Source organism: Ruditapes philippinarum, unplaced genomic scaffold (genome assembly GCF_026571515.1).
Source record: "Ruditapes philippinarum isolate M1 unplaced genomic scaffold, ASM2657151v2 ctg7603_1_1_1_1, whole genome shotgun sequence".
Taxonomy (NCBI): domain Eukaryota; kingdom Metazoa; phylum Mollusca; class Bivalvia; order Venerida; family Veneridae; genus Ruditapes; species Ruditapes philippinarum.
The window spans coordinates 63917-81851 of record NW_026854711.1 but is presented as its reverse complement, the minus strand read 5'-3'; positions in this window follow the sequence as shown (position 1 = coordinate 81851).

The window sequence follows — 17935 nt, the reverse complement described above, 5'->3', positions numbered from 1 at the left end:
TAAATTTCGACAAGGCCTCACACGTTAACACATATGTCTTAAGTTTTTCAAGACACTGACAATTAAAAGGATTCATGTTTTATCTTGTACAATTGTATACCCGTTTATCTTGTACAATTGTATACCGGTTACATATTATAACAATAACACATTTAATTTAATAACTATAACTTTTTTATATTAAGTGTTTGATGTGAATCTGAGCTACAGAAAAGCTTGTATTTCTAAAGTGACATTCTGCTCATCCAAAAGTAAAATTAGTTTATCTAAGATAACAATGTACCGTTGCATGGGTATAAGGAACAGAAAGCAAATGTAGGCGTGTATATTCAACAGGTGTTTTACAGTTTATTTGAAATACAGATTAATTACCTTCGTCAGGTCACAATAAAACAGCAGAAATGTTAAGATTTATTTAACTGTTCTCATGCTAAATTAGGTATAGAGAGGTTTATTATTGAACAAATATTACAATTTAATTGCATAACAATTAAATTAACTTAATTTACAACGCTCTAAGAATTGAAAGTAAATAACAACTGACAACGCCTTTGTTTGGACTTCATTAAATAAATGATTTATCATAGCGAAATACTTAAAGGTTATTTTGAGCAATTCATAATTAAAGTATTTTTATTGTAAATAAACGAGAAACATTATTCGTGATTGGGCGAATTTGAAAATCCTCAAACTTCCATGTACTCGAATTCTAGATTACGGTTTGGAAGCATATTAAAGCAAATGTTTAGTGGAATGTATATTTTAGGTTATTAAAACATGTGTTCACATCTATTACAATACCTTTGAATTATGACACTCAGATTATATTTTACGCAAAGCATATGTTCTAAATAGTTTCAATAGTTAAATAGCTGTTGGACTAACATCAACTCCAACAAACGCACACGTGTATAACTGAACTACTTGGCATTCGGGATAAATAGTTTATACATAGTTATAATTAGCATTATTCATGGAACACTAATGTTCATGGTTTTCTAGATCAATTCATAAATTTCAAATCCATCGGATTCCTATTTCGTCTGCGGTCAATTATTTTTATTATGTTATTTTTGTATTTACTTTTTAACAGACAACCCACAATTTAAGAATCCACAAAAACATCTTCTATGACAAAACCACGACATTTCCAACGGACTTAAGTGAATAACCAATATATTATTCAACATATTAATATAAATTGAATGCTGATTAATTTGTTAAGTTAAACGAGCCCTAGCGAGCAATATTAACATGATTGGTAAAAGGCAATGGCCAGCTACGTAATAGTTGCTCATGAGAAATCATAGATAGGACAACAAGTCGTAAGTCCTTATAACAAAACGGCTTTAATGGTATTAATTTTCAACTGCAAAATAATGCATATACACAATGTGAAAGGGGCAAATTGCTGTTAAGTATTTAGTCCTTCAGAGTTGAAAACAAGTCATAGTCCTGATTGTCCAACATAGACGGTAAAAGTATTGGGCAATAACTCAATGATGCGAAACAATTACACCGTAGTTATAGAAGCTTTTTACTCAATACTTGCAAACCTCCATTTTATTCTGTTGAAGTAAGCAGTGACACAATGTTTATCAAAAGGGAGTGCAGGTTAGCGAGCTGATTAAATGATACGATTTCATTCCCATATTTTATAATGATTGAAATATATTTCATATTAAAGCGCTTTAACGTTTTGAGTAAGATGTTAAAAGGGACTAATGGTATCATTTAAAGGATAAACTCTTAAGGAAGGCATAACTAGCTGGCAGGGCGAAATCTCTCCGTGACATATCATCTTTGGTATAGAGTTCAATACATTGGTTAACGCTTAAAAACTGTTCAGGTAGACCGACTACCGATACATGACTGTTTTAATTGGCATTAAAAAATACTTATTTTTGTCTGTTTTCTTTTGCTTAGTACTCATCTGAAAATTGTCTTATTAAGTTGCATTCCTAATTTTTTTCCTTTTTTTTCATTGTTTATGTTTAAACTAAATCTTGCAATATTCTTACTTAATAATTTAAATGAAATAGCTATCCTGCCATATATTTTTGTGTAAATATCATTTGTTATCTAGGGTGAGGAACTATATAAGTTTTCTTTCGTTCTAATCCCTTTCAATTTATGTAACAATTATTCACATATAAATTGTAATATATGTAAAATATTGAAATAAATATGTTTAAACTAATTGGCATACATTCTAACCCACAAGACCTTACTTAAGTCTACAACCCCTAAATTGACATGAAGTGGCACTTATTCACAAGCGTTTTTGTTGTTTCGTGTTAGCCAACAAACCTTTCAATTATTAAGCAATGTTTATTTAGAAAATTATGCATAAATGTTGATAGGCACTAAACATTATTAGTTTTACCGGTGAATATTTTTTCCAGTTTCTTTTATCAAATATTTATGACTAGCTCCAGTAAATGCCATCTTAAAAATTTTTAAATTTTTTTGGCGCCAAAATTTATTAAAAAAAGATGTTTTGGGCCCAGTTTTAAATTTTTTCCCAACTTCCCGGGAAACGTTTTAAAATTTCTTTTTAATATTTTTTGGGTTTTAAAATTTTTTTCTGCCCGATAAATTTTGCAACTTTTCAATTAATCATAACAAATCGACTTTTTTTAAAAATAGTCTATTTAATCAACCAATTTTTATAAATTTTAATTTTAAAAACACTTTTATCTCGTGCCTCCCCCCTTTAAATTTTTGTAAAAAAAATTCCTTCCCAAAATAAACACCCCCCTTATACTAAAAATTAATTAGAAACTTATTTCCCCAACAATTAGTTTTCAAACCCCCTTTTTTTTTAAAATAAAAGAAAAAAAAGGGAAAATTTAGAATCTTTTTCTGATTTTCAGTGAAAATTTTCCCAAAAAAAGGGATATTCAACAAAGGACATTTAAAACAAATTTTAGGTAAAATCGTGAAAATTGCGGATAAGTAGTACTGGGCAATTTATCTAACATTATTAAACATCAAGCAAACGCACTGGCATAAGTAGCATTGCCTTTAATCTTAAAGAGATCAGCTACAAATATGCACAGATGTTAACCAGTAATAGATGTTGAATACTACTTTTTTATATGTTTATACAACCTATTTTTTCTCTCTCTATTTTATTCAGTGACTCACACGGTAACGAAATAAGACGTGTAGAATAGTCTTATTCAAAATTTAAAGGTCGCCAAACATGGCAAAACTGATTGTTACAATTTTGGTGTGCATAGGTTACAATGTACAAAAATGTACTTAGGTTAAGTCATACTGTTTTTCCAAAAACATAACAAGACAGACATGAACACTTAAATTTACTCAAAAGTCCCTTTCCGGGAAAAGTTACAAATTTTAAAAATTTAACAGCAAAATTTCCCACATCAAAAACTCAAAAAAAAATTTAATTTTTTTAACTACATGTTTTATGAAAAAAAAATTAAAAAAAAAGGGGAAAGGTTTCAATGAAACCCAACACCCAAAAAAAAGGGACCCCGGAAAGAAAATCTAAAAACCCCAATAGAAAAGGGCACCCCGGCCCAAAAACAAAAAAAACCCAAACAAAAAATAAACTTTTTTCCCCTTTTTATCTTTTTAAAGATTTCATAAACTGTTTTTATATGCCCCAAAAATTAAAGGGAAGCACTGCGCCCTTTATTCATAAAATTTGGACTTGACTGCGAATGTTGTTCCAAAAAAAAATATATCGGGTTTTTTTTTATCGATAAAAATGTTTTTTCAAACTTTTTATATATTTTTTCGTTATGAGGGAAATATTTTGGGGCCCACCCAGGCAATCTAATCCGAAAATTTGATTTTTTTCCTAGCGTGTAATGTTTAAACTTTTTAAAAATTTAAAAGGGGGGCTTGTTTTGGGTTTAGATTTAAACCTAAAATATTTTTTTTCTTTTATTTTTTGAAATTTAAATATCAAAAATTTTGAAAAAAAAATTAAAATACAGTAAAATTTCCGCTTATTAACAAAACCTAAATGGGACTTTTAAAAAGTTTTGAAGAGCTTTTTGTTTAAGAAAAAATGTCTTTATTTTTTTTTTAGAACAATCCCGAGACTTTATTTTTTTTGGGGGTTTTTAAAAATTTCTTTTGCTTTTTCAGTTAAGTTTTATTTCCCTTTTCCCCAATTCCTCACAAAATTTTCATTTTTTGTTTTTTAATTTCAGTGTTTTTTCGTTTTCCTTTCCCCATGATTAAGAATAAAACAAGTTTTTTCCGTTTTTGGTCCTTTTTTTTAAAAATCGAACATTTTTCTTTTTTTAAGGGGACTTTTACTTTTTTGAAAGTAAAAAATTTCTTTTCTTTTCAACCCAAGCGCACTTTTTTATTTTTCCCAATGGATTATTTTTGGTGGGCTTTGGCGTGATTATTTTGGGAAAACCGATTATAAATTATCAATAGTTTTTTTTTACTGGGAGAAAAACTGTTTAAAAAAAAAAATTTAAAATAATAAAAAAAATGAACCTTTTTAAACCCTTGGTAAACAAAAATTTCCCGTTTTAAAATATTTAAATTAAAAATTTTAAAAAGGGTACTGCTTTTAAAAAATTCCATTTAATAAAATGTTTTTAAAAAGGTACAACATTACAAAAATTTAAACGGAAACAGTCGGTCGGGTTTTAATCCGTGCCAATGCAAACGTAAGCTGAAAATGCGGATAGCCGATATTTTGTAGTTCGTAAAAGAGTTATTTTCTGTACTTTTAATTTGGACTGAGAAATGAGTTCCTTATAAGCGATAATTCCTTATAACCGTGTTCGCTAAAACCGTATATTTTTATATTAGATAAAGAAGGGAAAATTCGGGCCAAAATAAATTGTTCCTTATAACCGGAAGTTCGCTATAACCGTGTTCGCTATAACTGAAGTTTACTATATATTTTTTTTTAAATTTTATTTTAGTTATATTGTTAAAGACAAGGTATGCAACATCCGAGTACGAAACTTATTGGTATGTGTTCTCGGTGACAAATTATCCGACGGGTGGTAATATTGTCGGATTTTTGCATGGAATCAATGCAATATATATTTTTCTATCAAAACTGACTATGAAAAGATTCTTATTTTCAAGCAAATTACCGCAGTAAAGCCCGAAAGTAAGAAATCACCCAGGTCAGAAAGATGAGACCGTCATGACATGTACATTGTAGCCTGGTTTTTACGCTGGCATATACAGCCATCAAAACTGGTTCATTCAAGCCGCTACAGTGGCAAAGAAATATATAATAAGAAATCATATCAACAGCCGAGCCAGATTATTCTCTCGAAAACATTGCGTTTGAGCTAAAATTAGGAAGAAATTCAACTGAATAAGAGCATAAATGCCTTTAATATTTATTCGTCATTGTAAAAGTGGCAATCTCTATAAAACAATATGTCAAGATTAAATGTAACGGTCAAACATTTACTAGACAAATAAAAAACATGAAAATGTTAAGTTTTAGATTGTGATCAGGATTTTAAGATGTTTTAAATTTAAATGAAGAAAAAAAGGGCTCAATACGGGTTTTAATCAAATATTTTTGAAAAAAAAAACGGGGAAATTTATCTTTTTAAAAGATTAAAAAAACCCTTTTTAAAACTTTAAAAAGGGTTTTAAAAAATTTGGCCTTATAATGTGAAGAATAAGAGCATTAAAATGGGAAAAATTTAGGAATCCATAAATAATTTAAGCAAACGCCCCCAAAAAGGTTAACATTTTCTTTCTTGTTTTACATCTTTTTACCCCGACTTTTCGAAAACCGTTTTATAAACCCAGAAATTCATTTGAAAAAATTTAAAGTTAAATTACTTTTCATTTCGGGTCAACTTTTTAAATTTAATTTTTTCTAAAAGCAACTATTTGGATAAAAAAAGGTTGGGTTATTGTTTGAAAAAAAGGGTTGTTCATTAGAAAAATTTTAAATTTGAAATTTTAAAAGGGAATTTCTTTTAGATATTTTTAAAAGTTGATTGTTTTTTTGACAAGAAACACCCATGGTTAATATTTGTTTAACTGAAAACTTGAATTGATTACTGCCGGGTTCTTTTTTTTAGTTGGACTTAAATGTTTTTATAAAATATAAAAATCGCAAACATTAATAAAATTTGGGGTGTTTTATAATACGTGGGGAAAAGGGAAATATATGAAACCCAATAAAATCTTCAAAATATATTTTAAAAATTTTATTTTTTAAACGTACGTGTCGGCCCTACATCAAAATTTTAATTTAAAATCGTACTTTATCCCAAGTAATAAAAATAATTGAAAATTTTAAGATCTAATTATTAAAATTTTACAAAGAAACTAAAATAAAGAAAAAAAACCTAAAAAAAGGGCCCCAACCCCAACGGAAAAATTTGAACTTTTTTGCAGATTTCTTTTTGGATTGCGGCCTGTTCATGAAGGGAAAATTTGCAAGTGAAAAACTACCGGTTTCACCCCCCCCCCCCCTCTGGGATGGGCCTAAGCGGGAATTTTCCAACATTTAACACATGAAAATTTTTTAATAAAAAAGCATCCGAAAATGTTTCATATGCGATATCATTTTAACATTCAAAATGACCCTTTTTCCTGCTTTTTCCATAAAAAGGGGCGAAAAGATTTCCAAAAAAACCAAATATGTCCTTTAAAAAAAGGGAAAAAAAGGGGTGGAATTTAAAAAAAATTAGCTTTTTTTAAAGGGGGGGAACAAGGAAATTCAACCTGCAGTTCACGGGATAAAAGGGTTCAAAAGGCAATTTTAAAAAAGGCACCCAAATTTCCTATGGGTGTTTTAAACTTTTATAAAATTTAACAAATTTGCTAACATTTGCTAATTCTTAGTATATAAACGGACGAAACCTGTTTTAAATGAAAATACAGTATATACTGAAGTTACAATGCATTTAATAAAATTATAAATAAAAGAAATGAGTGAAGACTGTTATCTTATATTGTATTTCAGAATTCTTTTTTATAAAATGAAACATAAATTATTTCCTTTGCCACTTCGTAATGTAGGCCAAACACTAGGAATGTAAAGTGTAGACTTAATAAAAAGGTGTTGTATTTTCTGTATGTAAAATAATCAAAGTTTATGTGACAAACATGTTTATAGGTGTAATAATATTAACAGGTGCATTGAATTAATTAGAGACACTGATACCAGTCAGAGAGGAATCATTTATCTTATTACCACAAATTTACCCAGACTTATCCGTGCTTTCACAATTATCTCTTATAATGGGTTCAGGTCACGTGATTTTATCGTGGTTCGCAACGGTTAATTTTTTCTTGAAAAATCTACCAAGTTTAACTCGTTATTTAGGCATCAAAATCTAACCAATATTGCTTAGATTTTTATTTTATTTCAAAAGATAAACATTTCAACTTTTTGTTTTTACGGTAAAATATCGGGTTGTCGCTATTTATACATTTTTAAACCATTTGATTTACCTCACCCGGTGAAACGCAGTTTTACCACGCCGCAAGGAAAAAGCGGACAGAAATTTCGCATTTCCTTCCAGTCGACGGATATCGTTATTTAGGACTAATCCGCCAAGCGTTTATTAAACACAGAATGAAAAAAATCGACCAAATCAGATGAAAAAGTTTTTAACATTTCAAACGAAGTCCATTGTAGTTTTGATAACATTAAGTTCTGGTCATCTTAGAACAATTTCTACCGACGAAAAAGCATTTTGAAAATTCTCACGATATTTGCTGGTGGAAATAAGGTATTTTTAAGATATTATCCGCTCCCTTTTTTTGGGCAAATTTTGTCCTTAAAAATATTTTAATTTTATTTTCCCGGTTTTTTTTAAAAATCGTCCGCAATATTGAAAACGCGGGAATTTTTTAAACCCCCTTTAGGGGGATGATTTCGGCGGAATTGTATCCCAAAAACTGACATCCAAATTTGCGACGGAAAATTTCAACAAAATGTATTTGGGTTTAATTTTTTTCGTTTTTATTTTATGTATATTTTTTAAAAAATGTTTATTTTTTGTTAACTATTTTTTTAAATTTTATATTATTAAAACGGTTTTTGAATTTGGGGTAAAACTTTAAAAACCATTTGTTTATTAAAAAGTCAAAATTTTATCTTGGGAAAATTTTTCTTTTTGGAAAAAAAATGCTTTACTTCATTAATCAAAAAATGGGAAACAATTTTTAAGTGAAATATATAAGTAAGCAGTTTAAATTTAAACATAAATCATTTTGCCTCATATGTTAACATAAGAATGGGTTTGCCTTTGTGGTTTATATTACTTTTTTCAGGGGAGGGGTGTTTACATTTCTGGGGTGAGTAACTCGAAGCTTTTCGTTAAAAGTCTCACGCTAACAAGGCGTTAGCGATCGCGTAACGAACACTTAGTCATTTTTTACGATTGTTTTTGTTGGCATAACCAGAAGCATCGTTATGGTAATCGCTAAGCAATCGTTAGTTAAATTCATAACGAAAATCGTTGGTGTATTCGATAAGGGTTATAATACAACAGCATTTGCGCCATCTGTCATAAGACAATAGAGTACATTGCCCACCACAAATAATAATGGAAGAAAAAGGTAAAAGGCGGACCACGCTTTTGGAAAAAGACTGAACTTGGAAATACTTGTCATGGAGGTAGGTCTGAGAAAAATTACTATTTGGTAAAAATTAGTTGATACTCTATCTCTTTAGGGAAAAAGAAACAAGTCGTGGGGCGAAGTGACAAACCAAGACAAATTGCTGTCTCTCAGGTTGTACTCGACGGTTGACGAAATACGGCGAAAATGGAATGATTGGTCAAGCACTGTCAAGGTCAAAGCCGATCTAAAAAAAAAAAAAAAAAAAAAACTGGTTTTGGCGGTGTTTGACACTTTGCCTGATTTTTAATCTGTTGGAAGAGAAGGTATTTAGTTATTCTGGAAAAAGTTTAGTTTCTGGTTTACCTGAAGGGATGGACACGCTGGGCAGTCCAAAGTTCAGTGAGCCCGAGTCAAATTTTTCTGAACAATTATACAATGAAAGGGAACCAAAAGAAAATCCAAACTCGGACGACAGTGAAAACAGCTTTTGCCTGTCAGCACATTAGAGACTTATGATACGCCAGGAATTCTGATAGGGTGATACGGTTTTTAAAACGACCCAAAAACCTAAGTTTTAATCTTTAAGAAGGTTTCTTAGGAAAAAAAACCTTTACTTGACAAAAAACGAAAAAACGGAATCAACTAGTTTCAAAACACATTTTTTTCCATTTTAAAAAGGGAAAAATTCGCATTTAGGGAGAAAGGGTTAAAAATTTAAAACACTCTTTAATTTGAAAAGTTTGAGGGGCTGAGAAAGAAAAAAAGTTTTTTGAACTTTTGACTAGATTTTGTTAGCCAGAGGGGGCGGTTTTCTAAACAAAAATTTTTGCGACCAATTCAAATGAAAACACAGACATATACGTCTTTTTAAAAAGGGATTTGTTTAATTTCCCAAAAAACAAAAGGGGTTTTTTTAAAAAAATTTTGTTTTTTTTTTTACCCCAAAAGTTCAATATTTTAATTTTCCCGAGGGTACACCCCATTAAAGTGTTTCATTTATTATTTTAAAAAATTTTAAAGTCGTAATTTTTTTTTTTGGGGCAGAAAAAGTCGCTTTAAAAAAATTTTTAAACTATATTATTAAAATCCTTGACCGTGGGCCGGGTATTTCAAAATTGAACCCCCAATGCAAAAAGCTTTACCAATTTCCCAAAAGTCAAATTTTTTTTTTGTTTTTTTTAAAAAGTTTAAAAAAGTTTTTCAGCATTTTTCCCTTTCCCTTAAATTTAATTTTAAAACATGATAATCTTTTTCGAATAAAAAAAAAAAAACCCAAAAAAGGAAAAAAACAAAACCTTTAATTAGAGCCAAAAAAGAAAATTTTAATTTGAATTTTTTCCCTACACCCTAGAAAAATATTAATTTTAAAAAATTCAAACATTCCCCAAAAAATTTTTGGGATGCTATTTACTAGATGTGATTCCCTGTCCCATAATGTTAAAAATATAGAGGAATTTTTTGTTTTTTTATAAAATGCACGATTTATTTTATTTGGTTAAAAATAAATATTTCATTTATTTGGCCCGGGAATCTTAAAATTTTTTTTTTAAATATTTTCATTTTTTTCATTTTTTTGCCCTTTAAAATTTTCCCCTTAATTTTTTTGCATTGGCCCGAATTTAGAAGAAAGTAGGGCCGGGGGGAACCCCCCTTTAAAATAAAGGAAGTTTTGGTTTTCGCAGGAAAAACTTTTTTTGGCAGTGAATAATGGAATTGAATATTATATTACATTTTTAATTTCCCAAAATTTTATTTTTCAAGTCCACTAAATAAACAGGAAAAAGTTAAAAACTAAAATCATTAAAAAGAAAAAATTTTTTCTTTTACAAAAGAAATTATATTCCCCCTGAAAAAACCAAAATTTTTTAAAATTTTTTAACGTGAAATTTTCCCAAATTTAGGAAAAAAAAATTGCAAAATTTTTTAATTAGTTTTTGAAAATAATTTTTAGTCAAAGTTTTCATCTATCTAGTTTTTGGGAATTTGGGTTTGTATAGTAAAAAAAATAATAATTTAGCCCCGTCACGACCCAAAACCCAACATGGGGCTTTTGGGAAACCCCCCTTTAATTTTCCCAACCAATTTTCGCACGCAAAATTCTTGGGGGATAATCCATTATTTTTCTATCAGGGTTTTTGTTTCTTGTTTAAAAAAAGTTTTTAAAAACGAAAAAAATAGGGTCCTGATTCCCCGACTTCGCCGAGGGGCAGGCTTGGTTTTGGATTTCCCTGCGGTTTGCAAACCCCCAATTTTTTTTTGTCGTGGGCACGGGCCTTTTAATTACTAACTGCTAAAACGGAAATTTTTAAAATTTAACTTTAAGATTAAGCAGTTTTTCGTTTTTGTGATAATTTCTATTATTTTACAAGGGGAAAAACCGAGCTGCCGCCCGAATTTTTGAAATTTTTTTTTGTCATGATTCCATTTGGGCGAAAATTTTTTAAATACCCCTCCAAACGGTGTGTAAAAAATGGGAGAAAAAATTAAAAAAAAGCAACTTGGTTTTGGCCCCCTTTTTTGAAGTTTTACAAATTTTAAAAAACCTTTTTCATTCCTAAATTTTCCACCGTAAAACCGCATATGAGGAAAATTTGGTTTATTTTTTTGGTTTAAATGTTTATCTAATCAACCCTTTAAAAAAGTATTTTTTCCCAAAACTTTAAAAATTGGGGACAGTAATATTTCGGTGTTCGGAAGAAACCCTATGGGTGTTATTGGGAAATTTTTCTTCCGCAAATTTTTCACATTTGAAATAATTGAAATTAAAAAGGTGCCTTCAAATTTAATATGAACAGCAGTGTTTTTCTTGCTTGAGAAACTGAATTCCGTCGAAACTTTTATCATTACGTACGCAGCCACCTGTCGGTCCAGATGATTTTCTGTATATGATCTCAAAATGCCCAAAACTTTTTAAAATGTATCAATATAAGCATTAAAGATTTTTAAACAGAAGTGGGCTAATATTGTTAACAAATAACTCCGCGGGCCCAAGATTTCGATTTGGACATAATATGATAGATTCAAATTCCTTCAAATTACTTTCTTACACACGACACATACTGTACCAACATTTTTAAAAGACCCCCAAAAACCAATTTTTTTTTTTCTCCAAAATGGAATATTCCAAATATGTGTGAAATCGTATCTTTTTAATCTTTTTTTTTTCGTATTTTGATTTTTTGTTTATTTTTTATTGTAAGTTAGAATGTTCAAAAGCATATATCTGTGAACACACAAGAAACAGTTTTGACCCAGTCTTTATTTATCTTTTGGATTTTTATATCATAAAAGTGTTCGGCATAAAAACGCAAATCTAAAAGAAAACAAATCCATGCAAGTTGTTGGATATATGTATTGTATTAATATTTTTTGGCCGTATTTTTTTATTTTGGTGTTAGGGTAAAAATGTTTTCTTAAGCGTTTATTTGCATATAAATAAAAAAGGAAAAAATTTTGTTTTTAGTTTAGTGTAAGATCGAAATATATTTCACCTCGTGATCATTCAAAAGTTAAAATTTTCACTTCGTTGGCTGCGCCACTCGTGAAATATACCTTTTTTGCGTGCTCACTCGGTGAAATATATTTCCGATCTTACACAACACATTTCTATATTTTTAAGTACAATAATACGGTCATGCTTGCAAATTTTTTTGTAGCAAGATAATTTTTTTTATGATTTTTAAGATTTTCAGGGCCCAAAGGGAAGAAAATTTTAAATTTTTGTTTAAAATTTCATTTACAATACTTTTTACAAAAACTGGTGAAAATAAATTTTAAAAAGTTTGTCTGTTGTTAACATGAAAAAACTTTAGATACAAAGCAAGTTTTTTTTATTTTTAAAATTTTTTTATTCCCTGAAAAAAATTTTTAAGCCATTTTTTCAAAAAATGGGAAAAATAAAAAAAGGTTTTTTTTAATAAAACTAAAGCTGAAATTTAAATTTTTAACATTTTTCAATTAAATTTTGTTCCCCTAATTTTTTGGGACATGTTTTGTTTAAGGGTAAATCTTTTTTTTTTTACTTTTTTAAAGAACCCAGTAATTAAATTTTACCTTTTTTTTTAAATATTAAAAATTTTAAAAAAGCAATGAATGCATGTATTTACTTTTTGGAAAATTTTCCCTTAGAAAAAATACACCCTTTTTTCCCTTTCAAACAGATAGTGTTTACTTTCGAAAGGGAAAAAACAAAAATAACCATAAGATAACCAAAAGCTTCCAAAAAAAGTCGCTTTGTTTTTCCCATGTTTATTTATTAAGCATTCTAATTTTATTAATTTTAGTCAGTTATCTAAAAACCTGTTTTATCAAAATTTTCCCGTGGGCCCGGCCGTTTCCCCTGAAAAAAACTTCCTTTTCCTGTTTTTTTTTCATTTTTTCATCTCAAACTTTCGGGGTTTCTATTCCCCCTCCCTCTGTTTTCGCAGGCAAAAGGGATTTTTCTTGTACAAATTTTGGGCAATATTTTCCCGTTTTCCCATTATTACGTTACCCCATTTTTGGGGGGTTTTAAAAACTGAGATATTTCCCCCGATTTAGTAAAAAAACGGGAACCATTTTCCCAAAACCAAAAATTTTTTTTCAACCGGGGCTATTTGTCCCTTTTAGCAAAATTTTTTTAACCCCTTCAGCTGCATCAAAGAGGGGCAAAAAATTGGTGCACAGGGCCCTGTTTTTAAAAAATTTAAAAAATTGCGCTGTCACCTTTGAAACCTCCATTTTAATTTCGTCCAGATTCAAACTCCCGGGGGGGGGGGGGGGGGGGGGGGGGGGGGAAAAACCCCTGTTAGCCCAAAAAAATCATCATGGGGTTAACCAGGCCAACGAACCACTAATTAAAACATATTTTTTGAGTTTAGAATCCCTGAATATTACGCAATTTTAAAACCCTTTCCGTAACGTAAAAAATGTTTCATTTATATTTGGGGAAAACTCTTATTGGAACTTTAAATTTCCCTCCACCGTACCGGGGAAAAATTTCCGGGGAAACCCGTGCAACTCGTAAAATTTCCTTGCTTACCCGTCGTTGCGTTTATTTAAGTTACCCGGAAATTGATTTTTATTTTTTAAGACGCCCCGGGTTTTAAAAAAAATGAAACATCTCCCCCCAACGCCCATTAAAAGACATACGCTTTTCAAATATAACCATCACCCAAATACAGATTTTAAAAATTCCAGTTGCATAGTAAACTTTAATGCCATCATACTTTGAGAGATAGGAATTTCATTGCTTTTTTTGGTTACCCCCAATAATTTCTCCCCCCGCAGAGAATCGGTTTAAAAGGGGGTTTCTGTTCCCTTCTATTCTTTTTTTTCAAATTTAACATCATCCATGAAGTCGAGAGGGTTTTCTCTTTTTCGAAAAAAAAGCGTACCCGCGGGAAAAAGGGCCCTTTTCCTAAAGGGCTCCTTTAAACAACTGCTAACAAGGGAAGGGGGCCATTGGTCTGGATGGGAAAAAACCAAACCCCTTTTTAAATAAATAATTTTTTTAAAAAATATTTTTGGGAAAAATTTTTAAAAAAACATTTTCAAAAAAAAATCTCACTAAAGTTTATTTGGGGTACCCGGTTTTCCCGATTATTAAAATTTTTTTTATTTTCATTATAAAAAAAAAAAACAAGGGATAAAATTTGAAAAAAGTAAAGCAAATATGAAAACGGTTTTAAATTCCCCCGGGAAAAGTACTTTTTTTTGGCATTTTAAACTTTAATCAAAGCCCCAAACTGGAAAATTTTAATTTAAAATGGGTTTTTTTTTTATATTTAAAACTTGACCAAAGCCCCAAACGCGTTTTAAAATTTTTAAAAGAAAAAAAATTTACATCGTGCAAACCATCTTGGACTAAACATACTTTAAAACTTATTTCCCCGTAAAATACGGGAAAGGGAAAAAAAAAAATAAAGGAAAAAAATCCCTTTCCCATTTTTTTGAAATACTTCCCCACGTTTTTTTTTTTTTTTCCTTCAACAAGGGGGGGTTTTTTAAAGGTACCCGAGGTGTTGCTTATTTTTTCGGGCATTTCGGGGTTTTCATTTTTGGGTATTTTAAAGAACGCTTTTTTAGAGGGTAAATAACTAACTAGGCCCCCAAACCAAAAGGTTAACGGTCCCAACCCCAACGAAACTTCGAGGTTTCCACCCCTGCTGGGAGTCAGACTATTTTAAAAATTGAATTTTACTTCGCGCTGCTCAGCCCTTTACCATTAAAATTTCATTTCAAAACGCTTTTCAGGGGCAGTAATTTAAATAATTTTTTTTGCTGTGCAGCATGGTGAAAATTTCATTTTTTTGTTTAATTTGTTTAGTTTGGGGGTTTTAATATAATTTTTTTTTATTTTTCCCTTTTTTCTATAAATAAGATTGTTCCCTACAAAAAGCAGATATGCTACGCCTGTTTTTTAAAAATCAAAAAGGAGCCAAAAGAATTCCAAACTACCAAAACTGCAAATTCAATAAATATTTATTTCCAAAAACCCCCGCTGCTAGTTTTTCGAACCATTAAATAAAACTTAAAAAAAGTCAACGTGTTTAAAAGGATAAACATTTAAAAAAATTTTGTAAAAAAAAAAAAAAAGTGAACAAGATGAAAAAATTTTTTTAGTAAGTATTTTATATTTCCCCGAAAAAAAAATTTTATTTTGGAAAAGTGATAACCTTTTTTAACTATTTAAATATAAATAAGAAAAATAAAAAAAATAATTCCCAAAAAAAACAATATCAAGACTTGTCAAAGAAAAATACTCTCACACATTGAAAAAAAATGCAGGAAACGTCAGAACTACGTAGAAACCAAGAATCAATGAGAATCTTTCTTTCCCAAGCGGCAAACAGTGAAGAAAATTAAGTTTGGCTTCAAAATTTATTAGAAATACTAACTTTAGAAAAAATATAGTAGGGCCTATTGAATACAAGAAAAAACAAGCTTATGCTCTTGAAGAAGATGTAAACACAGTAGGTTAAATAAGTATTGATGGATTTAAGTAAAACAAAGTTGATTTGACTGCCTAAAAAGAACTGAAGTTAAAACAAAAAATTCAAAACAGCCAGTGTTACAAGGAACTTGAACAAAAAAATCAAAAGAAGAGATGAAGGCAAAAATTGAAAGAGAGAAAGAAAAATGTTGAAAGAAAAAATAATTGAGTTGAGAGAAAGAAATTGTGAGCTAAGGGATGGTATGAAAAATAAGAATGAGAGTTTAGTTTTAAAAAAAGGGAAAACTGAAACGAGAAAAAATGAAAATTATTTTTATGATTTTAAGAAACCCAAACAAAAACAAAAATTCTAAATATTCAATTGATCTTTTTCTTTAAAAAAAATTTTTTTTGAAATTCCCCAAAATTTTTAAAAACAGAAAAAAAGAAACCCCAAAAAATGCTAAATCCCTTTTAAGCTTATTTACAAAAATTAAAATTTTTCCTTTAAATGATGGGGTTATTTATAAATTTCTAGAAGGGAAGTACAAGAATAGGGGGGACAACAATTTTTAACCCTTTTAAAATAAGGTTGGGAAGCCCGATAAAGTTAACAAAAATAATAAGTTTGGGAAAAAAACTAAACCCGGTAGAAATTGTCACGCCTACCAAAATGGGGGTAAAATCTGGGCCGTTTTTGGGGAAAAAAAATGGTGGCTAATCGACAGATAGCTGAAGCCATGTAAATGAAAATTTGCTTTCGATTTACATTACACCAAGACGGCACATCTAATAGCACCACCACCATTATCAGTCATACCAAATAACAGGACAGATGGTTCTACTATGTCCATCGGAAGCATGAGGTTAGCAGAGGTAATGCAGACACAATTTTTTCAAACATTCCAACAATATTATCTGATTTGTGCGGAGACAATAAAAAAATTCTTCACAAAAGGCATAATATGGGTAAAATCATTTCAAAATATCATAGCAAACCATGTCTGAACCAAGCAGCAACCAATCATGTATTTAATGGAAAAAAACTTCAGAAATTTAGGGGAAGATTTCCTACCTATCGCTTATGATAATTGGGAGGCAAAGGATCTATCTTTAGCAAAAAGAAGAATTAGGTAAGCTTTTCGCTTTTTTCTGTAAAATGCATATATTGTGGAGACTTCAGATGATATGATAAATTTTTAGGCAGAAAATGGTTTGTCGTCATGTGAATAAAATTGACACTGGTCCGATACAATAAAAGCTGTAGTCACTCAAATTCTGGTTTCGCCAAAAATGTGCTTAACTTCTAAAGGTCCTAGACAAATTTTTCAAAACAACCCAAATCAAAGGTAAGCATTTGACAATAATCAAATCTTGAGAAGCGCCATTGAGAAAATCTTAAACAAATCATTGGTTCTGAATGCTGATTTTGAAGAAAAGGCAATGCTATGAGAAAAAATTGATCATACAAAGATCCTGATCAGGTTAAATCTAGTGTTGTATCCTTAAAAGAAAATCTTTTTTCCAAAATAGAAAACTGGCAGAAAAAAAAAATGTTTTCAACAGCAGAAGGATCATTCCCAACATTTTTTGGGAAAAAGCATAGACCAGAAAACATGGTAGGTAAAATACATTAAGCATAAAACTTGAAGGATCCTGAGGACAGGGAGGTCGTTGAGTGGAGTAAAGGTAAGGTTGTTGAAATTTTCAAAAAACCACATCAGAATCAAACCAAAAAGTTTGATATTATAATATTTTTTTTTGACGAATACCCAGATGAACGTTGTGGCATTTTTAACATAATAAAAAGACATGCAAAATGGTGATTCGAATTTCTTATGTTAATTAGGGCCAAAATATTACCAAGGTTTACTGACCATTGATCCCTACTGGTGCTGTAGTTTTTCAATTGATGATTGTTTACTAATGGTAACCATTTTTACATAACTTTTTCAAAACATAAAATCTTTGTTCATAATACTACAATAATTGAAACAGTAAACATTACTATGTTAATGAGTATTGTTATGATAAATTTTGACATTATATGTAATGGTATATAATATAATTTCAGACAAAGGCGGCAACTTTCGTATATTGGAAATGGTTTGCCCATGAAAATGGTTTAATCTATGGTTATATTTCATTAATTTCCTTTTGCATTTTCATTTTTTCTTAATTTATAAGATTTATCATTGCAAATTATCCTTTTGATTTTTACTATTAAACAATGGCTTGACATCAAAATTTTATACTTGCTTCAACTGTTTCTAGTATTTTTATTTTAAGTGCACACTTTTAATTCACATATTTTTTCATTAGATGATTTGTAACCATGGTAACCATTTCTGAATTAACTTTCTAAAAAAAATACATCTTTCTAATTATAAAACTTTAATAATTAAAGAAGTAGAGTAAGAGTTTAGATTCTATTTTTAAGAAATTTGAGTAAACTGGACACTTGAT